Source organism: Mustela erminea, chromosome 12 (genome assembly GCF_009829155.1).
Source record: "Mustela erminea isolate mMusErm1 chromosome 12, mMusErm1.Pri, whole genome shotgun sequence".
NCBI lineage: Eukaryota > Metazoa > Chordata > Mammalia > Carnivora > Mustelidae > Mustela > Mustela erminea.
In genome coordinates this window covers 8,862,475-8,886,018 of record NC_045625.1, presented here as the reverse complement: position 1 = coordinate 8,886,018, position 23,544 = coordinate 8,862,475, and the positions used below count along the sequence as shown (strand labels likewise).

General features: G+C 41.9%; 1 long non-coding RNA gene across 1 annotated transcript in view; it reads left to right on the top strand.

Moving 5' to 3' along the window:
- Nucleotides 1-2,402: 2,402 nt before the first annotated feature.
- Nucleotides 2,403-23,544, top strand: part of LOC116570997 — a 34,546-nt gene continuing 13,404 nt past the window's right edge. Inside the window, exons 1-2 of the long non-coding RNA XR_004277639.1 lie at nt 2,403-2,576; nt 4,968-5,072. This is a non-coding gene — a long non-coding RNA (uncharacterized LOC116570997). The remainder of the gene's footprint in view (nt 2,577-4,967; nt 5,073-23,544) is intronic.

Sequence of the window (23,544 nt, the reverse complement as noted above, 5' to 3'; positions counted from 1 at the left end):
ACACACGCAGACACACACACATATGGAAAACTCCAGAAGAATATAAACCAAAGTGTTAGAAGTCGTTAATTCGAGGTGATTTTCACTTTCTTTTTAAGCCTGTCTGTACTGTCCGAATTTTTATAAACTGACCTTACCTTATTTCTATTCTCTATTTCTATATTCAAAAACAAAACAAAGGCGTGGTTCCAAAAAGCAAAGCTTCTCATACCTTGGAGACCAGAATCATGGCTAATCAGAGCCCCCAACACAAGCTGTAGGGACTCAGAGGAAGGAGAGAGGAGTCAGGAAAGTCCCATGGAGGTGATGTTGAAGGACCCGGGCCTCCTAAGACAGGAAGGATTTGGGTAGATGGAAAACAGGTTTGGGCACCTAAGTAGGCTCAAGAGACCACCTCAGAGGAGGCGTGGGGATCTGGAGCTGTCCCCAGGCCTGCAGGCGGATGGTGTGACTTGAGGCCGCAGAGATGACCATGGTGGTGGTAAGTGGTGGTAGTTAGAAAACAACACAGCCATCATTTACTGAGTGTTGACTTTGTGCCAGGTGCTGTTCTAAGTTTGTCACAGGTTCTTACTCATTGTTATGGGCTGAATGGTATTTCCTCAGCTTCATATGTTGATATCCTAGACCTCTGTACCCAGGGTATGACTGGGTATGACTGTATTTGGAGACAGGGCCTTTGTTTTCTTCTAGATTTATTGAGATATAATTGACATAAGAGATAGGGCCTTTAGAGAGATAATTAAGTTAGAGAGAGGTCAGGGTGGGCCCTAAGCCAGTGTGACTGGTGTCCTTAGGAGAAGGGGAGATTATGACGCAGACATAGAGAGGGAAGACCACGGGAAGATACAGGGAGAAGGCATTCATCTGCATGCCAAGAAGAGAGGTCTAGGAAGAACCCAACCCTACCGACATCTTGATCTCACACTTCCAGCCTTCAGAATTGTGAGAATACATTTCTGTTGTTTAAGGTCACCCAGCCTGTGGTGTTTTGTGAAGGTGGCCTTAAGCAAACGAATACACTCGTTTACCCTACAGTGGCAACCCTCGGGGTAGGCATTTTGGTCCTGCTTTGCTATGTGACAGGCTGCCCTAAAACAGTGGCTTAGAAAAACAATTATCATTTATTTTGCTCTAGGGCTTGGCAGGGTCAGCTCCTCTAAGCTCCACGTGGCATGGGTTGGGGCAGATGGCTTTTGGGATGGCTCACACTCATGGCTGGCCAGTCGGTGCCCACCGCCAACCAGAACCTACAACAGCCTCTCCACCGGGCTGCTTAGCTTCTTTGCAGCACAGCAGCCAGATGCCAAGAGTGAACCTCCCAGAACAGCGCAGTGTACCTGGTGTTTTCATGACCTCAGGAGTCACATGACATCCCTTTTGCCCTATCTGTTAAGGCAGTGGGAAAGGTCCACCCAAGTTCAAGGGGAGGGAACACCGTTCCCACCATCCCCTGGAAAGAGTCACGTTTCTTAGGAGAACAGAGCTTGTGGAAGGGGATCTACCTTGTGGCTGACATCTTTGAAAAATGCTGGCTGCTCTAGTATGTACTAGGATTACCCCCCTTTACAGCAGAGGAAATCCATGTAGAGAAAGAATTTCAGTGACTGGCTAAAACCAAGCGTGTGGGTGGTGGCATTGGGTAGGTTGGTGCTGGGAACTAAAAGGCCTTGAATGCCCAGTGCAGGGTTTTGGTTTAAAGTAGGTAGGCAGTGGGGAACCCCTGAGGTTTCTGAAGCAGGAGGCCAAATCAATAGATCAGTGTTTAAGGACAATCAGGCCGCAGAATGGAAAGAGGCGAGGAGACGTGGAAAAGGAAAGCACGAAAGCCATTAGGTGGCTGCGGCCACAGTCCTGCGGAGAGTGGATGCAAGCCCAAGCCGGGGCAGCGCTTGGGGGTTGGAGGGAAGGGCCCGGCCATCGCTGCTCCCCAACACAAGGGCCTAGGGGTTGGGGGGCGGGGGGCAGTGCCCGCCGCACCCTTCCAGGACCAGCGGAACTCCGTGCGCCCTTGGTTCCTCCAACAGGGGCCTCGAGGTAGCGTGCAGGGGCCTCGGCCAGCCCTTCCCCGCCGGCCCCTCGCGCTGGCTTTCACCGAGGGCAGCTTCGATCTCACTGCGCAGAATGAGTCCTCAGTGTTTGCTGAATGAATGAAGGGGTGGGAGACAAGACACAAAAGACAACATCCTAATAAACGAGGGAGAAAAAAGGCAACTAGACCCTAAACGTAACAACTGCACAGAAACGCAGATGTGGGGCTCCTAACCGGAAAACCCCGCGGGAATGGGGAGCCAGGCGTTTGTAAGTGGGCGGAGTAGGAAAACCAGAGCCGGGGCGGGGCTGGGTTCTGATTGGATGCAGTGCCTGTCAGTCGCGGCCGCTGGTCGGCGAGCCTATCTGCGGGCGGCAGTCACGGGATTAAGACGCCAGAAGCCTCGCGGGTTCGAATCTCTCCCTGCGAGATCTCGAGCACCTCCCTGCGTCTGCGGACTCAGTTTGCTCAGCTGCAAAGTGGGGGTGAGGAAGGCGCTTCCCGCCTGGCGAGGCGCAGCGGGTCCAACCGAAGTCGGGGCTCGGTAAGTGAAGACCCATCACCTGGGGCTTTCGGCCTGAGACCCGCGCCGGCAGAGGCCCCTGGCGGCGGCGACGTGTGTTTGGAGTAACGTCTGCTCACATCCAACCCCCTACCCTCTTTATCCCCTCCTCCCAGGGCAGGCACTGTGTCCCAGGGCTCAGCCAGGGCCTGGAGGAGGGGGTGGGCAAGGGCTGGGGAGTTAGTGGCTTCAAACAGATTCCCTCTGGGGCTGTTGACTATGGGTGGACGGCGGAGTGCCGAGGACAGAAGAGCAGCCCCCGGCGGATGAGGTCGGCTGCCTCACCTGCGGACACCCTGGATGCCAGCCAGGAAGCCCAGGCCCAGGGGAGACAGGTCAGGGGGTAGTGGGACTCCTAGCAGCCAGCAACCAGAGAGAGAAGGCAGGGTGGGGCACATCTGGGTTGACAGAACGTGCCAGGAGCCATGGCAAGACCTTCCAAGGGGAACGTCCACTCATTGTCCCTATTTTACAGTTGGGAAAACAGAGACTTAAAAATAATATCATGGCAAGTTAGTGCTTTGGGCCCAGGCTTGCTGGATTCTCAGGCTGAGCTCTTTATCCTACATCATGCGGCCTCTGGAGATAGTTTGAGGAGGGAGAGATATCTACACATTAGCAAGGTGGACTCTGGCAGTGATATCTGGGTGTCAGAGAAAGGTGGGCGCCCTTACATAGGTTCCTGGGCCCAGGTACCTCTGCTTGGGCTCTTCTTGGATTGGTTTTGTGTTGCCCCAAAACCTCTGGGGCGCATTCCTCCTAGATTCACCAATCAGACCGGCGGGGGGGGGGGGGGGTGGGCAAAGACAAAGTAGATTTCACTCTTGTGTGCTGGAGAGGCTGAGACAGCTGAGCATCCTTGGCCCAGGCAAGAGTCGTGGGAAGTCAGTGGGAAGCGGGTACCCGGGAGGATGGCGTCAGTGGAGAGACCCTTGCAAAGCAAACACAAGGGAGGAAGGACCACAGGACGGACTGGGGGTCCCCAGACTCCCTACTTTCTCCCTAGGGCCAGATTCGCTCTCAGATTCCAGGGCCCTCCCCTCTGAGGCTCAGCACTGCCCTGAATGAAGTTTCATATTCCCAAGAGTTCCCTGGGCTCTGGGCTAGACTTGGGGCTTCACGCTGTGATCTTCACCCACCTGGCACCCCTCCTGGTCACATCACGGCCCCTCAGCCATCCTGATTGGGGCAGGAAGCTCATCTGGTGCCAGCAGTGGGTACCAGAATTGGCCACACTGCTCTAAGGCCATCAGCAGCCCCGCAGGGCCCCAGCCTTGCCCATACCCTCTCCAGCTGGCTCAGCTCAAGGCCAAGCTCTTACAGCCCTTTGGACACTAGTTCGAACAGCTCCCTGTCCAGCGGGCTGGCCTACAGCCAGGCCAGATCCTGAAATATGCCCCCTTGACTCCCCCAACCCAGCATATCCAAAGCCCCTGTGACCCAGCTTCTCCTAAAGCCTGCCCCCCCCCCATTTCTGTTGGATTTGACGTTCGCCCTGTGGCCCAGACTCCCAGGACCACCCCCCCACCAGCCTTGCCTGGGGACCCTGCCCAGGTTCCAGCTGGCTGGCAAGCCCAGCCAAGCATCACGGCTCCCGAGACATCCCTGAGTGACAGGAAACAACTCGCTCCTTCCAAGAGGCGAAGCTCTGACAAACACTCACTAGGAAATAATAAAGTGGCAAAATAATTCTGCATCGGACACACTTACCAGAGCAGAAAGCGTCTGTGGAGGAGACAACATCTTGTACCATCTATCTTCCTTAAATCCCCACGCTGTGACAAAGTGGAGGGCAAAATCATGATGAATGATCGGACACATTTAGCCAGTACCTGTGCTCTGTAACGAGCGTGGCCCGGGAAAAGGGGCTTTAATGAAGATCTGTGCCCCCGCCCCAAACTGGGCCTCGTCGGAAACAAGTCTTTATTACAAAATTGGCGCCTGGTTTTCATACCACGAAGGATGGAGGCGCGAGGTGTGACATGAATTAACGCCGGCACCTGCAGGGTCAGTCCAACCCTTGCTGGCGGTACAGAGACAAACGGGTTCGGCTCCCGCCACCACCCTGCGTCTGGTTGACAAGGTGCCAGTCGCCTTCCGATTGTGCGGGAACACGCCTAGGTTTTGTTCCTACCCGGCCCGCCATCATTTATTCTGCTGCCTCATTTGAATATGATGAATACTGTAGTCCTTTATTTGTTCACAACAACCAAATAATTGTAGATCCGTGGGCTTCGGGGCAATTAATCACATTTTTCCCTCCACCAATCCACCATAAACATGACATTGAACAATAAAGGACATTAACCTCTGCTTTGCACAAAACTTTGCTTATTTAAACACTGCAAGGTTATTTGTTTTCCTTCTTGCCAGGCCCCAGCCACGAGGAGAGGGTGATGAGGAGAGAAGGCGCACCCCATAACCAGCCGAGGCTCTCCGGCCCATCCTGGCCCCCTGCACGGGGCAAGGAGCAAGCAGGTGTGGCTACAGTTACGGGGGTGGACACCGCCAGGGCAGGGCCCGTGACCATGAGCATGTGTACATAGGCATGTGAGTGCACACATGTGTATCTGGATGTGACTGTGGGTGTATTTGTGTGACTGGGTCCATATTACATGCGTGTTCAACCACATATATATTTTTCAAAGTTTGTTCTCAAAGCAGAGGCTCTGAGGACAAGACCTAAGACTGTATGCATGGTAATGTCTGTGTATAGGTGTGTATTGTGTGTATGTGTGTGCATAGGGGTGTGTGTGTGTGTATATGTATGTAATCGTCCCTATATGTGCACATGTGTGGCGATTTTAATATAGGGTCACATTTCTTCAAATTTCTCCCATCAAGAGGTGGGGGGTCTCTGTCCTCTGCCACCTGAATCTGGGAAGGCCTGTGACTGCTTCAACTACATGAACGTGGCAGAGGGGACATGGTGTGATTTCCAAGGCGAAGTCATACAAGGCCTTGCAGCGCCTACCTTGCCCCTAAGAACAGTCACTCTTGGAGTCCTGAGCTGCCATCTCAGAAACCACTGGCTCCTGGACCCCCATGCTAGAGAGGCCTCATAGAGAGACCCGGAGACCTCAGGAGGGAGAGAGATGGCCCAGGACACCAGCCATGGGGGTCATCTCAGGCCAGGGGCCAGACATGGGAGTGAAGGTGTCTTCAACCTTTTGATTCTTTCCAAAAGAAAGAAGCAGGGACAAGCCACCCCCACAGAGGCCGGGAGCATGGTCAGCTGTCATTGCTTCATGCCACCAGGTTTGGGGTAGTTTTCTAGGCAGCAGTAGGTGGCTGGAACAGCATGTATTTTCTGTATGTGCTCGATGCCCATGTGAATGTGTGTGTGTGTACACACGTGGGTGTACTGAATGTCTGCCTATGTATCCGGGGGTCTCAGAATATACGTGGTTCCCAGGTCAGGGCCTGAGAGTCTGAGCACGTGTGTTTGGCAGCGTGCACACGTGGGCGTGTGTTTGTGGGGACGGTGTGTGTGAGTATATCCGCATGACGCGTTCGTTCTCATTCAGCAGATATGGACCAAGCACCTGTCGTGCTACTCTCTCTTTGTCCTTCAGGGAACAAAATACAGGTGGTATCTTCATGCAGCTTCCATTCTAACAGAGACAGACAATAGATGATAGACCTAAACAGTTCTTGAAAATTATGTATTACATCACATGGGCCAGGGAAGGGGGTCAGCCAGTGTAAGGGCCCTACAGTGGGAACGCAGGGCCAAGTTCAAGGATGAGCAAAGAGGTGGAGTGAGTAGGAGAGTTATAAGGGACTCTCTGCGAGTCAGGCGATGGGGGTCAGTTCACAGAATCCTTGGCTCTCTCCTAGGGACTTGGCTTTTAGTTGTGGGTGAAATGTGGGGTCTTTTCAGGGTTCTGAGTGTGGTGTTTTCTAACCAGCTTTTTTTTTTTTTTTAAAGATTTTTTTTTAAAGATTTTATTTATTTATTTGACAGAGAGAGATCACAAGTGGGCAGAGAGGCAGGCAGAGAGAGAGAGGAGGAAGCAGGCTCCCTGCTGAGCAGAGAGCCCGATGCGGGACTCGATCCCAGGACCCTGAGATCATGACCTGAGCTGAAGGCAGCGGCTTAACCCACTGAGCCACCCAGGCGCCCTCTAACCAGCTTTTTAAAAGGATCACGGTGGTGCTTTCAGAGTAGTCTCTGGGGCAAAGGCAGAGTAGGGAAGCCAGTTAGGAGCCTAGCCCAGGTAGTCCAGGGGTCCATGGTAAGGCTGGAAGGTGGTGAGAAGTGGTTTATTATGGATATTTGGGGAAAGTCCTAGAAACCAGATGTCCTGACGGATTGGGATGTATGGTTAGAGAGTGTAGTCGGGGATGACTCCCGAGATTTCTGGCTTGAGAAACCAGGAGAGAATCACCCTTAGCCAGGATGGGGAAGGTTCTGGGAATAGTGGGTTTGGGGTGGGGGTGGATTGGGATATCTGTGTACCCGTGTGTCATCATATACATGTATGTATTATGTGAGTGTGTGTACATCTGTGCAAGTGTCTGTTTGTATATTTGGGTGGTCTCTGGGTTCACAATGGTTTGTGTGCTCTGGTGTGTCTGTGGATAAACATTTGTGTCTTTAAGAAGTGCTGAGTGGGTATTTGCACTGTGTGTGTGTGTCTGTATGAGTGTGTAGTGACTTTCTGGGTTTACGGATTGGCTGGATATGCACAGCCATGCAGGGACAGTGCTGGGGAGCCCCAACCCCCACCCCGCTGCCAGGCTTGTCTTGGGTGGGCGAGGTGGAGGTGGGGTTCGCACAGACAGAGCTGTATTGGAGAAGCTCCCAAAAGAGGACCCCAGAGCAGGGAGAGCCAGGCTTCCATGGAGCAGACGTGCTGAAAGCCATTGGCCCCCCGTGGATGGGGCTGATGCCCTTTGCCCCAGGGGGTGCCCACCAGCCAACAGCAGGGGATTGGCCAAATGAATTGCACATTTCCAGAGGATGGAATATGGCATGGCCTTCGAAAATGGCATCTTTAAGGAACAAAGATTTGGGAAAATTCTCCCCCAAATAATGATATGTGTAAAAGGCAGTTCTTCACAAATAAAAGAGAAGCCATTAGGTGCACACCCCGTCAGCGGGCAGCCCCGGACTTGCCTGGCCTGTGCTGTCTTCCCGCCTAAAGGCTTGAACAGAGGGGCTGCCCCTGCTCGTCATGGAGGCCTCCCCTCTTGCCCGAAAAAGCGTTGTTGCACTTTTCATTCACCACGGTGCGGACGGCAGCTACCCTCTTGGGTGTGGTATCGTGCCTGAAGCAGATTCATTCCTAGATCCTCAGATACCTAGGGTGCAGCCACTGATTTGGGGAACACATTCTTTTCTGTTCCGATCAGAAAAGATGGTCTAAAACAGGACAGCCGTAGTTGTTTGTAGTTTCGTTGTTTTGTCCCAAGGCTATCTTATCTCCCATCCTCTGCCATAAAATAGTCCGAGCTGATCTGGATTGCTTCCACATTATACAAAAGATCCCATTAGGTCAATGTATAATAAGAGATCATCACATCAGTGACTTTGTACTGATATGGATGGACAAGACAAATGTGGCTTGTCTGCTGCAGGTTTTAGAAAGACACATGCACACTGGGGGAGGGGCGTGTATGTATTTACAGTTTATGTAAGTTGTATGTATTGTGTAATACTGTTTTTAAGATCTATCCATGTCACTATGTGTCCTTACGATCCTTTGCTTCATAATAACAGTGAGGGCCAACCCAGAGGACCGCTGTCCCTCCCACAAACCTGCAGCAAGCATCCTTGTAGATTTCTCATTGTGTACATATGTTAGAATTCCCGTGGATCCTGGAGTGTGTGTGTGCTTAATTTGCATAAGTACTATGGGACGACTCTCCAAAGAGGCTTTACCAATTTACACTCCCATTGGCCATGTGTGAGGGATCCTATCTTCCTCATTTCTGCCATTAATTGGTATTACCCAGCTTTCTAGTTTTTGCCAGTCTAAAGGTGTAAAGTGCTATCTTGTTTTAATTTGCATTTCTTTGACTGCTAATGAGTTTGAGCATCACTTCATGTGCTTATTAGCTTTGGGGGTTTCTTTTTCTGTAAATTGCCTGTCATATCATTTGCCCATTTTTCTATTGGACTTGATGCCCTCTTAGTATTGCTTTACAGAGTTCCTTGTATATTCTAGATGTTAATCCCTTGTCAGTTTTAGACTTTGAAAAAAATCTCAATCCTATCATCTGACTCTTAATTGGCCCATGTTATTTTTTTTTATTAAACACTACTTCTTAATTTTGATGTAATCAAATCCAGCAAATTTGTGCATGATGGTTTGTGCTTTTCAAGGGTTGATAAGTAAGCCTCCTTGCTTTTCCCTGAGCCCAGAGAGATCCTCCCCCATTTGTTTCTGTTAGCCCTATGATTTTTAGCTTCCACATTTAGATCTTTAGTTTACTTAAAGCACGCCCTCCCCTCATGCATGAGCATGAACAGGGATTTGGTTATAATTTGCTTAGTAGAGAGAGCCATTTTTCACTAGTCTGAAATCATCCATCCTCTTCCCATCTCTTTTACCTCTGTTAAGTTCGCATGCTTATGTAGGTAAATCTTGGAGTTCTCTGTGTTTTTGCATTGATATGTTTTCTGTTCTTGTGCCAGCTCTGCAGGAGCCTTTTTTAAAGTACTGTTTGGTAGGGAAAGTCATCCCCTCTTTGCTGTTTTGTTTTGTTTTTGAAAGTTGACTTTGTTCTGCATGTATCTTCCATTAGTCCACATAATTTTCAGTGTAGATTTACCAAGTTTCCTTTTCAAAGAACATACACATATACTTCCACTTATACGTAGAATCGTACTTATGAAAGGGATTGCAGTGAATTTCTTCATTAGTCTGGGGAGAGTTGACTTGGTTTTTTTTTTTTTTTAAAGATTTTATTTATTTATTTGACATAGAGAGATCACAGTAGGCAGAGAGGCAGGCAGAGAGAGAGAGGAGGAAGCAGGCTCCCTGCTGAGCAGAGAGCCCGATGCGGGACTCGATCCCAGGACCCTGAGATCATGACCTGAGCCGAAGGCAGCGGCTTAACCCACTGAGCCACCCAGGCGCCCCGACTTGGTTTTAATATTAAGTCATCCTGTCCAAAGTTTATCAGTTGATTCAAGTTTTAAAGTTCAGTTCATGGAGGTCCTTATAAGCTCTTGGTTTAATTCTCTGATAAGTAATTTTTATTGCAATTGTGATGTGATTTTTTAATTGTACTTTGTTCTATTTATGATTTCTTTTATTACATACTGTATTTATTACATCTTGGTATTTCATTTTCTTATTACATTTTCTAGTTGGCTGTCGCTGGTGTAGGAAAATATTGATTTTTGTAAGTGAATCTCATGTCTGAGCAATTTTAGCTGAATTTTCTTGTTCTAATAATTGGCCTGTTAATTCTGTTGGTGCCTATCTAGATAAGTTAGTCATATCTATAAATAATGACAGTTTTAGGTCTTCCCTTCCAAACTTCACAATCTTATTTCCTTATAGTGTTAATTAGAATTTCTAATACTTTGTTAAACAGTATGAGATATTATTAGGGCCATCTTGTTTTTGTCCAGGATATGAAGATATATATGCCTAAAATTTTTCTGTTGTGTATATTACTTTTTTGGGGATGTAGAGAGTTTATCAAATTAAATAAATTTTTTGCCACTTCAAGTTTTGAGCAATTTTTTTAATCATAAAAATGTTCTGATTCTTATAAAATGACCAATTTAGATTATCATACATTATTTCTCTCCCTCTGTTAACTTTGAATTAAATGGAAGGGTTTTCTGATGCTGAACTATCCATGAATTCCTTGAATATTATGTATTATTTCTAATACATTTTTAATACTTTGGATTCAGGTAGCGATTTTATTTATTTATTTATTTATTGAGAGAGTGAGTGAGAGCGGTGTGGGGGAAGGACAGAGGGAGAGAAAGAATCTTAAGTAGGTTCCAGGCCCAACACAGAGCCGGATGCCGGGCTGGATCTCACAACCCTGAGCCGAAATCAAGAGTTGGACGCTTAACTGACAGAGCCACCCAGGCTCCCCCAGTTAGCAATGTTTTGTTTAGGATTTTTGCATCTGCTTGTAAGTAATATAGGCCTACAGTTTTCCTTTTTGCCTAGTTCCTATCTGGTTTTAGAAGCAGGATTATATTAGCCCCAGCGGATTAGCTGGGCAGAGTTTGCTATTTCTCTGTTTTCTGGAACAACTTGAATAAAATGGAAAATAACTGTCCCTTAGAAATTTCGTGGGATTCATATGTGGCACTTGTATAAAACCATCTGCACTCTCTCAAAAAACCATATGGGCCTTGGATTATTGTGGGGTGGGGTGGGGTGGAGAAAGAGATACCTGATGACCAGTTTTATTTTTCTTAGTATTTATTTGTTCGAGTCTATTTACATATCTATTCAAGCTCGTTGTCTCTTGCACAAATTTCAGCATTTTATATATTTTTTTTTTTAAGATTTTATTTATTTATCAGAGAGAGAGAAGAGCAAGCACAGGCAGACAGAATGGCAGACAGAGGCAGAGGGAGAAGCAGGCTCCCTGATGAGCAAGGAGCCCGATGTGGGACTCGATCCCAGGACGCTGGGATCATGACCTGAGCCGAAGGCAGCTGCTTAACCAACTGAGCCACCCAGGCGTCCCATCATTTTATATTTTCTTATATGTTCAAGTATCTCATATAGGTTATTGAATTTGTCAGAACAGAGTCACAATACTTTTTTTTTAAAAAAGATTTTATTTATTTATTTGATGGACAGAGATCACAAGTAGGCAGAGAGGCAGGCAGAGAGAGGAGGAAGCAGGCTCCCTGCTGAGCAGAGGGCCTGATGTGGGGCTCGATCCCAGGACCCTGGGATCATGACCTGAACCAAAGGCAGAGGCTTAACCCACTGAGCCACCCAGGTGCCCCACTCTTTTATTCTTATTAGGTAGATAGAACTATCTTGCTATTTAATGTTGTGTTTTTTTTTTTTTTTTTTTCAAGAAAAACGTTTGCTTTGGTTCATCCCTGCTTTTTTTCTTCACTCTTTCATTGATGAGTATCTTTATATTAATTCTTTCCATATTCAGTTTGTGCTGTTTTGTTCCTTTCCATTTTCCTGTTTCTTGATACTGATGCCATAAAGTCCCATTAACTGTTTCTTAGCTGTGTCCATAGTTTTGACAAGTATGTTTTTATTAGCATCTGTTTCTAAATACTTCTTTGATCTCTTAAGTACCATGGTAAAGTCTAGGAGCCCTAGAGCCTGTCTGCCTGGGTTTGAATCCTTGCTGAGCTATTCACTAGCTGTTTGACCTTGGGCATGTCACTTAAGCCCTATGTTCCTCACTTTTTTCACTTCTATAACTGGCAGTCAACATTGAAATGAATATCAGCTCATGTAAAGACCACCATAGAACATGGCTATATAAAGGAAGTGCTATGTAAATGTTAGCTATTACAGTTTCCAAGCATATGGGATACCTTAACTCTCTTTTAATTGCTTTGAAGTGTTAATTTCTAGTGAGATAGTAATCTTAGGGGAAGATTCCCTGTGTCCTCTGGAAAGGCAGAAGGGAGAGACTGTGAGCCTATATGAATTTGGAGACCTTGATTTATTAGTCACCAGTCTTTGTGACTATGACATTCTTTCCTGGAGGCTTCCATGCTAGGTGTGAGTGAGGAGAATGGGTTGCTTCCAGGAGAGACAGCTGCAAGGTAGATGAAAAGGAAGGACAAATGGGCAAGAATGTCAAGGGCATAGACATGAAAATGTTCAAGAGATGATTCCTGAAAGGCAGCATAGATTAAATGTGGGGCTTGATAAATGTGGGGCTTGAGGGAGAAGAAGGGTCAAGTAGGACCTCAGGGTTTCTACAACCAGATAGAAGTGTTGGTTCCTGAGCTGGGGAAACTGGAGAAGGAGTAATCTGGGAGGTAAAGTGCAGAACTGGGATTCAGTTCTGGATATGTGATGCTGGATTTGGTTTGAGCAGGCCCTGGAGTGTGGCTGTGGGGCAGGAGAGCAAGGGAGGAGAGGAGAAAAGGGGGCAGGTCCACTTTGAAGGAATATTACCACGAAGGCAAAGAGAGCAGTGGGAAGGGGTGTGATGAGCAGGAGCTGGACATGAATTCTGTCTTATAAATACCACTGGCTCTGGTATAGAGAAAGGTTGTAGGAAGAAAACAGAGGAGGGAGACAAGTTGGAAGGGATCTGGCTTACTGGACACTACGTGTCACCCAGAGATGGATTCATGAGTGTGTAACCTGTACAGTCACACAGGGTTCTGCTTTATGCTCTGCTTTTGCTGTTTTGAGATTCTGTTAATAATTTTATCTCTGTTTTGTGAGTCAAGTCCAATGAGCAGGGGATCACATATATGGGAAGAGGAGAAATACACAATATACATCTGCCAGTTCCTTGCTGCCGCATTTGAGTACAGCATTTGTGATGCCCTGTGAGCACAGAATTCAAGTGGACCCACAGTGCATGGATTTTGCGTGTTCATAACTATTTGGTAGCCTTTACATTTGAAGAAAAGCTTGCTTGGATATAAAATCTGTGTCCCTTTTGTCTCCCTTAAATATTTATAAAATATTGCTCCATTTTGAAAACATAAAATGTTACTGTATCAAATCTTGATGCTATCCTTTTCTTTTGCATAGAAGTCACTTGGACTTTTTAGGTGGGTGCCTAAAGGTTTTTATTTCATCCTTAAGGAACAATAATATCACTAAGCTAACTGTCAGTATTGACCATTCTAGATAATTTTCATGGGACTGTGTGTGTGTGTGCGCGCATGCTTTAAATTTTTAGATTCAAATCTAATTCTAGTCCAAAATATATATTTTTAATTCAGTTTCTAAGTGAGTACTTTCTCTGTTAATTGTTTAGGCTTTATTCTTTAGAGCTTTCAATTATACATATGTTGGATCTCCTTTGCCTGACTTCTAGACCACTTTCTCTCAGATCCCTTTTATCTCTTTCTTTGTTTCTGTTTGATTTTCTTCACTAGTCTATTTTATGTCATCTGTCTCCTTAACTGTACCTGTCTCAGTGTTTATTCTCCCTTGTAGTCCTTCCAATTTATTCTTCCTGTATCTCTCTCTTTTAAAGTAGGGTTCACGTCCAATGTGGAGCCCAACACAGGACTCAATCTTACAACCCTGAGATCATGACCTGAGTTAAGATCAGGAGTTGGACACTTAATCAACTAAACCATCCAAGGGCCCCTTTGTTCCTTCTAATTTAATCCTCATTTCAGAATTGTGATTTTCTTGTCTTTGTTCTCCAGTTGCACCAGATTTTTGATAATCTCCCTGTTGTCTGGCCATCCTGTATCTGAGCTCTTCTATTTCTGGCCCATGCTGCTCTTTCAGAGCTAATCCCAAGTTCTTAATTGCTCTCAATCCATTTAACTTTGTGTCCACATGTCTTCTCTTTGTCTACAAGATAGTATTTCATTTATTTCTGTCTTTTTTCCCCCTGTAAAAGCCTCTGTTTGGAGTTATATTTCTCTTTTGTTTCTTAAATGAAAAAAAATGTCATTTCCTAGATTCATAGGAGAAGATTTCTGTAGAATGGAGCACAGATGGGCCATGTGGCTTTCCCTACATTTTTAGTTGTTACCATGAAAGGCTTACATAGCAGTCTGTCTGTGTAACTGGTTTTTTGTTTTGTTTTGTTTTGTTTTTTCATTTCAGAATGAAGCCTTTGTCAGAAAGGCTTTCTGCCTCTATCGCTGAGTTTCCTAGAGCTCTGTGGGTCTTGCTCTTTAAGATAATTCTCTAATCTAATCTGCTTGTCCAGAGCCCACTAAGGGTGAGGTATTCTTCCTTGGGGTATGCAAATGTTCTAGAGATCTGGGGGCTCTGGGTCCATCAATAGTCTGATATATATGTATCAGATATATATACATGTATACACAAACACACATGAAATCAGCCACATAAAAAGATGAATATACAAAGATGAGACATTTATAATGTCAAATTCTACAACTCATAATGAAAACAGTTACACATATCTATGTACCTAGCACCAAGGAGATGCAAGAAGAAACAGAGACAAATTGGTAATAAGCTTTAATTCACTTCTCTGAGTTCATGACATATACATAAAAAGTAATAATATAAAACACCTAAAAATGTAACTATTGAGATAAGTCTGATATGTAATTACACTGACTAACCATTAAAAACAGTGATTGTGCATTACTTTCAGGTGCTTCTGTTGACTCACGAAGTTGGCTGTGTGTTAATTCAAAAAGAAAACAAAGGTAGGAATAGTGAGATAACATTCTCTGATCAGAATGCAGCAAAACTAAAAATTACAATATGCACATGCAAATTTTCTTCTGCCTATGAAATTTAGGCAGAACTTGCAAACAATTCTTAGGTCTAGAAGAAATCAAACCTCAAACTTCAAAGTGTTCAGAAAATAGGGATAGTGAAAATCCTATCTGTCAGGTCTATGAGAGGTAAAACAGTGCCCAGAGGAATATTGATAGCTTTTGAATATGTATATTAGTGATAAAGAAAGAATGAACAAAAGTGCATCATGTTTAGCTCAAGAAATTAAAAAGTTAAACCTTAAAAAGTCAGGAGGAAGAAATCGAAAAGAAAAAAGGGGACATCAAGGAATTAGAAAAGAGGGGAAAAAATAGCGTTGCTAAATCCAGGTCCTCGTCCTTTGGGAAAAAACCAAGAATGTATCTGTGGTTTGATAACTGAGAGAAAATAAAACTACACAGAACAATCATGACAGTTGGGAAGTAAATACAAATAGAATATTGTAAGACATACTTTGTTCAACTTAATGCAAATAAGCTTGGAGACTAGAAGAAATGATATTTTTCTTAGAAAAAACATGATTGGTCAAAATTGACTCCAGAGGAGAAAGAAATAATAAACCCACAAATTTCCATAAAAGAAACAGAAAATGCCACCAAAGATTTACACACCTTCTTGGAAAAATAAACTGTCCCAGAGAGTTTTCCAGGGGAATTCTACCAATTTTTTTTAAGTGCCGGATAATTCCAATGCCATTTAAAGTGTCCCGGGGCCTGAAATTTTTTTTGAATGTCCAGATGTTTTGTGAAGCACCAGAGACACACAGATGCCCATACGTATCACATATGCATACATTTGTGAATATTGATACAAAAGTCCAAATTAAAATAATAGCAAACAAAATACAACCATGCTTAAAAACAAAACAAAACTAATAAACTATGACCACCTGTTTAATACAGCATACCAGAATGGTTCAATATTGTAAGTTCTAATAGAATTAGTTAAAATTGGTGAAAATCAATATTGTAAAACATCTATTTGTGCAATGAAGCAAAAACAGTAAAGTTAATGGTAGAATGTAGGGAGTAGACAACATGCTTGTTCAGTGCAACATTCTCGCAAATTTGCTGTAGGTTTGAAAAATTTCATAATAAAATGTTGGTAAAATATCTGTTAATAGAATTTATCATATTAATAGGTCTAAGGAGAAAGATCACGAGATCATCTCCATAAACACTGAAAGGCATTTGACAAAGTTCAATTCTATTCTTGATTATAAAGCATTTAATAAAATAGGAAGAGATAGCTACTTGTTTAACATAAAATAGATTCATCTCAACCCATAAGCCAGCGTTTTGCTTAATGGGGAAAACACTAAAAGCATTCCCATTAAAGTCAGGGTAAAACAGAAATGTCCAATATAATATTTATATATATGTAAATATTACATATAATATAATAATATAGGATTATTATTTAGCATTGTTGTGTCAGAAATAACCAGTGTAATTAAAGAAAGATATTAGAGGTATGAAAATAAGAAACTGAGATATTAAATTATCTTTACTTGCAGATGATATGGTGGGATGATGTGATTGTATAGCTATAACCCAAGAGACTCAGTTGAAAAACTTATAAAATAAGATAGTTCAATAATATTGTTGGGTACAAAATTAAAAGAAGAATCAAGAGCATTTATATACCACTTTCTTGATACTTAAAATATTGAGTATTTTATCATAATGAGAAATATGTGATATATATGTGACTAAAACTTTGAAATACAGAGGCTCACAAATGATGACTTTAAACATGGAAAGTTATCTCATGTTCTTGGGTAGGAAGACTCAAAGATGACTGTTCTTTTAAAATTAATTTACAGTGTAATGGGTTCCCACTAAAATGCCAACAGTATTACTTAATGAAACCAGCTGATTCTAAAATTCACATAAAAATGAACAAAATAGGAAGCCAATTTTTTAAATGTCAAGAAATTAGGGAGAAATAGGGCACCAGATATTGGAACAGTATAGGAAGGTTACTTATTTGTATAGACAGATCCACTGATAGAAGTTCATAAGTTCCATACAGATAGAAGTTCAGAATTTTCCCAAATATGCACTGTAGCTTAGTGTATGATAGAGGTGGCATTTCAGATCAGTGGGAGGAAGACTGGTAATTCAGTAATATGTCTTGAGATAACTGAATAGTCATCTGGGGGGAAAAGCTGGATCCCTGGTTTGTGCCTTACACAATAATTTCAGGTAGATCAGAGGTTTAAACAGAAAGCAAAACCATAAACCATAGGAGAATGTTTTTTATAATCTGGGCAAATAATTGATCTTGGAATGGCAAACGCCTTTCTAGAAGCCATAAAATGATTGATAAATTCAACTACATTTTTAAAAAAATCTGTAAGACAAAAATCATCAGAAGCTAAATTCTTAGAAACTACAGATTGGAGGAAATGATTTGGAACTCACCACAAAGAGTCAGGTTCTCCAACATATGAAGCATTCCTAAAAAATGAAAAGAATAGAAAGACAGCCCCATAGAGGAAAAATGTGCACAGGCTCTAAAACACACATTCTCAATATATGTCCTATGGTCCTCAAGAGAGCAAAAAATTGTTTCTTGGGGAGCAGAGTATCTCAGCTATTACAATGGTTTGTGACCATTCAGAGCTCATCTCTGAGGAATTAGTCTTATTCCTTAGTATTTAATTCCTGTTGATAGGAAGAAATGAAATTAAATTTTTAATTGGTTGATTAAACAAACTCATTAATTGTAATAATCTAAACTATAAGAAAATAATTGTAGTAATTAATGAAAGCAAAATTTTCAACCTTTCAGGGTTGATACTGAGAAAGTGTTGAGAAATACAAATCTAAAAAAATGGTTGACAGAAAACATACACATGGCCACTGATCATACGAAAATAATGCTCCTATAAAAGCTTTACGGAAATATGCAAGGCAGCATTATTCATAGTAGCCAAATGGTGGGAACAGCCCAAGTGCCCATCAACTGATGAATGAATAAAAAAAATGTGATAGATCCAGGCAATGGAATGTTACTGGGCTCTAAGTTAGGGAAGTGTTGTCACCTGCTCCTTGGATGAATTTGGACAGCACCATGGTAAGTGAAAGAAGCCAGTCACAATAGAGCACACATTGTGTGATTTTATTTATATGAAATGTCTAGAAAAGGCAAATCTGCAGAGAAGGTGGTTGGTTGCTTAGGGTTGGGGGTGATGGGGTATTTGGAAGAGTGGTTGCAAAGGGTCCAGTTGAAATGTTCTAGAATTGATTGTGGTGGTGGTCACACAACTCTGAATATACTAAAAGGCACCAAAGTGTACACATTGTGGGTGAATTGTTTGATAGTGTGAATTACATCCACTAAAGCGGTTACCAAAAAAATAACCAGTAGTAGTAGCTCTTGGATTTCTTTGGAATAGACTACTTTAGTATCTCTCAAAAGCTGTAAATACTCTTCAGAAGGATTCGTACATGCAGAGAAGTTTGCATTTAATTCAGTGAGTTTAGGGATCCCCAGATTCCCTAGGAGGCCATGCGGTTGAGCCCAAGAACTTCTGCAAAATATTTAGAACATTTCTGGAACATGTTCCATTTCTGGAACATTTCTCACTTATTCTTGTACGTTTGTCATTCACATCTTCCTTTATGTCAGGTTGTGTGGTTCTCTTCATGTATCTGTACTTCTTTTTTTTACTATTTAATAATTTGTGTTGCTCCCTTGAATTGTATTTTTATTCCAATATTACTTCAAATTTTTATTGCTGCTGCATGTATTTTACTAATGGCCGCCTTCCCAAATGCTCGTTTTCTGACATTTTGCCCTTCCATCTTATTTAATTTTGAAAATGCAACAATCATTATTGTTTCTGAATATAAAAGTCATATATGTTCATCATTTTAAAATTCAAACCATTTAAAAGATTAGAAAGTGAAAGTATGTCGATTATTCTGCCCCTAGAGATAGCCACTGTTTCTTATTAGTTGTAAGTATTTTTCAGTTAATTAGCTGGGGCTTCCCAGATAGAAAAATTGTATCATCTTTAATTAATGTGCGACAAGGATAATGTTTGGAGGATATTAAGCCAATGCATTTTCTTTAAGAAAGAATCTTAATTATGAAATATCTTAAACCTACAGAAAGGTCCAGAAAAGGATGTAATGTATTCATTTTACCGTTGTCAGAGTTTGGGAGTCCTCCTCTCCATCTCTTCCTTCTCCTTCTCCCCCCAAGGACACCACCCATCCACATATGTTCACGACATAAACATATATCCACAAACAATACACAGAAGTATTCTGTGTGTTCTTCAGTGTACATGAACCGTAGCATACCATCTATAACTTTTTAAAAGATTTTGCAGTTTACTCAGGTTGATACACATAGGTGAGTTTTCATTTTATCTGCTTACTAGTATTCCATTGTATGCCTTTTTTGCCTGTTTCCCTTCCAAGGTGCAGTTGTTTCCATTTTTAAACAATAACATATAGCACAGGATAAACATTCATATCCATGCCTTCTTAGGTACACCAGGGAAGATTTATCTAGGTTAGATATTTGGTTGTGGAAATGGCACTTTCCACCATACTAGGTCCAGTATTATCAAAAGCTCTCCAGTGTGATCATACCAGTATACTTTCCCACCAGCAGCGTGTTCTGTAAAAGTGATGGTTTCCTTGCACCCTCCATCATTAGGTACCATCTGATTTTTAAATTTTGCCAGTGGATGGATATGAAACCTATCTTGTCGCTTTAGTCGATTTTCTTGATTACCTGTGAGGGTGCAGAGCTTTTCATTTATTTATTTACTATTGAGGTTTTCTCTTCAGAGTCCCTGTACATAGCCTTTGTCCCCTTTCCCCCCTCATTGATTTGTAGAAGTTCATTATATATTGTGGACACTAATATTTTGTTGCAGATAATTTCTCCCAGCCTATGCTCTGTTTTCACTTTGTTTATAGTATCACTTATTGTGTGCAAATACTTTATTTTTATGTACTCAAGTTTATTCATGTTTGCCTTTATGGTTTGAACTTTTTCTGTCTTGCTTAAGAAATCCTTTCCACTCTCGTGTCATATACACATGTTCCTGTATTTACTTCTAAAAGTTTCAAGATAGTTTCAATTTATAATTTGTCTTTAATACACCTGGAATTAATTTTTTATATGATGTATAATTTGTATATGGAATTATTAGGAATTTTACTTTGTCTTTTCCTCATATGGACAGTAGTAATTCCAGCATTATTTTCCCCTTTTTGAACTCTTACTTGAAAAAATTTCAAACATATACAGAAAACAGGATAATAAACCTCATATCCTTAATCATCCATGAATGCTCATTGCATTGCCAGTCTTGTTTCATCCATAGCACCAATCATTCCCTCTCACGAATTATTTTAAAGCAAAGTCAGACATCATATAATTTCATCTGTAAATATTTCAGCATGAATCTTTAAAAGATCAGGTCTTTTTTGAGCCATAATAACATTATTATGTCTAAAAAACATTAATTCCTTAATACCAATAAACAGATTTCTACAAACCATAATTTTCTTTTTGCAATTGGTTTGAGTCAGAATCCAAATAAATTCCATATATTGCAGTTGATTGAATTTTCTTAAGTCTATTTCAATACATGGATATCTCCTTCCTCTTCCCCCCCCCACACCTTGAAATTTATTTGTTGAAGAAACTAGACTGTTGGTTCTGTACAGACTCCCACATTCTAAGTTTTCCTAAGTGTATATTTGTGGTGGTACCATTCAGCATGTTCCTCTGTCTCGATGTTTCCTATAAACAGTTAGTTTAGAAACCTGGTGACATTCAGGTATGACATTTGGCAAGAATACCTCGTCCAAGATTCTGTGCATTTCCGTTAGCAGGTATATAATGTCTAACATCACATATTTGGGACATTAACAACCATTGATGTGCCTAGATCCATTGCTTCATCAGATCTTGGAAAATGGCAATATTCTAATTCCATCATTCCATTATCCTGTATTTTGGCATCATTTATTTTTTTTTAAAGATTTTATTTATTTATTTGACAGAGAGAGATCACAAGTAGGCAGAGAGGCAGGCAGAGAGAGAGAGGAGGAAGCAGGCTCCCTGCTGAGCAGAGAGCCCGATGCGGGACTCGATCCCAGGACCCTGAGATCATGACCCGAGCCGAAGGCAGCAGCTTAACCCACTGAGCCACCCAGGCGCCCCTTTGGCATCATTTATTGAACAGTCCATTCTTTTGTCACTCATTTGTGCTGGTTCCATATACATGTGGCTCAGTTTCCAGGCTCTCTCTACTGTTCTTTTGAGCTATTTGTCTGTCTTGGCACTAATGCCATGTTATTTTAGTTACTCTAGCTTCTTAGTAAGTCTTCATATCCGGCAGAAGAATACATCGCAGATTACACACACACTGGGAAAAAAAGCTCTTTTTGACCCTATATAATTCCATAAATACTTTGGGATCTGCTTATCAAGTTCCATGGAGAATTCCCTTGATGTTTTGGAATGACATTGTGTCAAATCTGTCCTTCAGTTTAGACACAGTTGCCATCTTTGTGATATCAAGTCTTTGCATCCACTAACATGAATTAGTTATCCCTGCATTCAGCCCCTTTATGCCCTTCAGGGAAGTTTTATGATTTTCAAAGTTCTTACGCATCTTCCGGATGTTGTCATGGCGAATGGTGTCTTCTTTTTGAATTACACTTTTTAACTGTTCCTACTGGATAGGAATGCAGTCAATTTTTATATATATGATTTGTATTTAGCAGGCTTGAGGAACTCTATTCTTCTGATAGTGTGTTGGTAGATTTTCCTGGAATTTTTTCAAACATACGCAATGATTTTTAAATCTGGGAATAATGACAGTTCTGTCATTTCTAATCCATATATCTTTCGTCTTTGGTCTCCTCAATTGTGTTTGTCTAATATTGAATACAGGTGGTGATGGTCTTTTTTTGCTTCTTTCTGAATTTCACAGAAATGCTTTTCACTCTTCAGTACTATCATGTATGTTGAAACTTTTCTTTTTTTTTTTACCTTATTTTTTTCCAGCTTTATTTAGATATGATTGACATATATATCATGCAAGTTTAAGTTGTACCATGTGATGAATTACGGTATGTATATATTACAAAATGATTATCATAACAAGGTTAGTTAGTACCTCCTCACCTCCCCTCACATAATTACCAGTTTTGTTGTGATGGTGGTGGTCATTGTGAGAATGGTTAAGATTTATGCTCTTAGCAACTTATATATGTACAATACAATTATTCAGTCACCATGCTGTACCTGCCCCAGAACTTACTCATCTTACAGCTGGAAGTTTATGCCCTTTGACCAGTACATACCCTTTATGAAAACCAGATAAGCTCCTTTCTATTTCCTAGGTAACTTTTCATAAATAAGTATTCAATTTTATCATGTGCTTTTCCCCACATATATTGAGATGATAATGGTTTTGTTTGTTTGTTTGTTTGCTTGTTTTAGTATTACTGGGCTATGGAGCTTCTGGTTGGCTCAGTCAGTGGAGCATGCAACACTTGGTCTTGGAGTCGTAGGTTTGAGCCCCACATTGGGTATAGAGATTACTTTAAAAAGTAAATAAAATTTAAAAATATGTATATATTACTGGGCTAATTACATTAATATTTTAAGTTCTAAACTATCTATGCTTTCCTCAAATAATCTCTGCTTGTTATAATGTCTTGCTCTATTTTTCACTCATTGCTCATTTTGTTTAATATTTAGATTTTTATGTCTATGTTCACATGTCTTACAACAGGCAGTCCTTGTAGCTTCCTTGCCTGTTTTGGTATTAATGTTGTCCCTTCTTCATAAAATGTGTTAAGGAGCTTTCCCATTTTTTTCCCCCATTCACTAAAACATGTTGTAAAGAATAAGGATTTTCTATTCCTTGAAGTTTTGGCAAGTCACCTATAGAATCATCAGTGCTGGATGATTTTGTTTTGTTTTGCTTTTGTGGATGAATTCTAAAATATGGATACCATTTTATTAGTGATTAAAACTCCATTCAGGTTGTTTCTTCTTTCTTGTATCGCTTTTATAAATTACACTTATCTATGAAATTGTTCACATTTTTAATTCATTGTTATAAACTTTTTGCTGTGTCCTCCTACGATTTATTATGTCTGAAGTTCTGTCCCCCTGCTGTTCATTCTTAATATTGTTTATTTGTGCCTTCTCTCTCTTTTTTCTTGATAAATCATGGTAGAGGTTCGTATATTTTATTAGTCTTTGCAAAGAACTGATTGAGGGACTTAAAAAATCTTCTCTACTATTAATTTTTTTAAAGATTTATTTATTTATTAGAGAGAAAGACCACACAGAGGGAGAGGCAGAAGGAGAAGCAGAGAAACAGGCTCCCCACAGAGCAGGGAGTCCGATGTGGGGCTCGATCTCAGGACCCTGGAATCAGGGTCTGATCTGAAGGTAGATGCTTAACCGACTGAGCCACTCAGGTGTCCCTCCTGTCTCCTGTTAATTTAATTGATAGATAATTGATCTCTGTTTTCTTTGTTCTCATTTTTATCATTGTCCATTCAGTTTACTTAGTTACTTTTTTG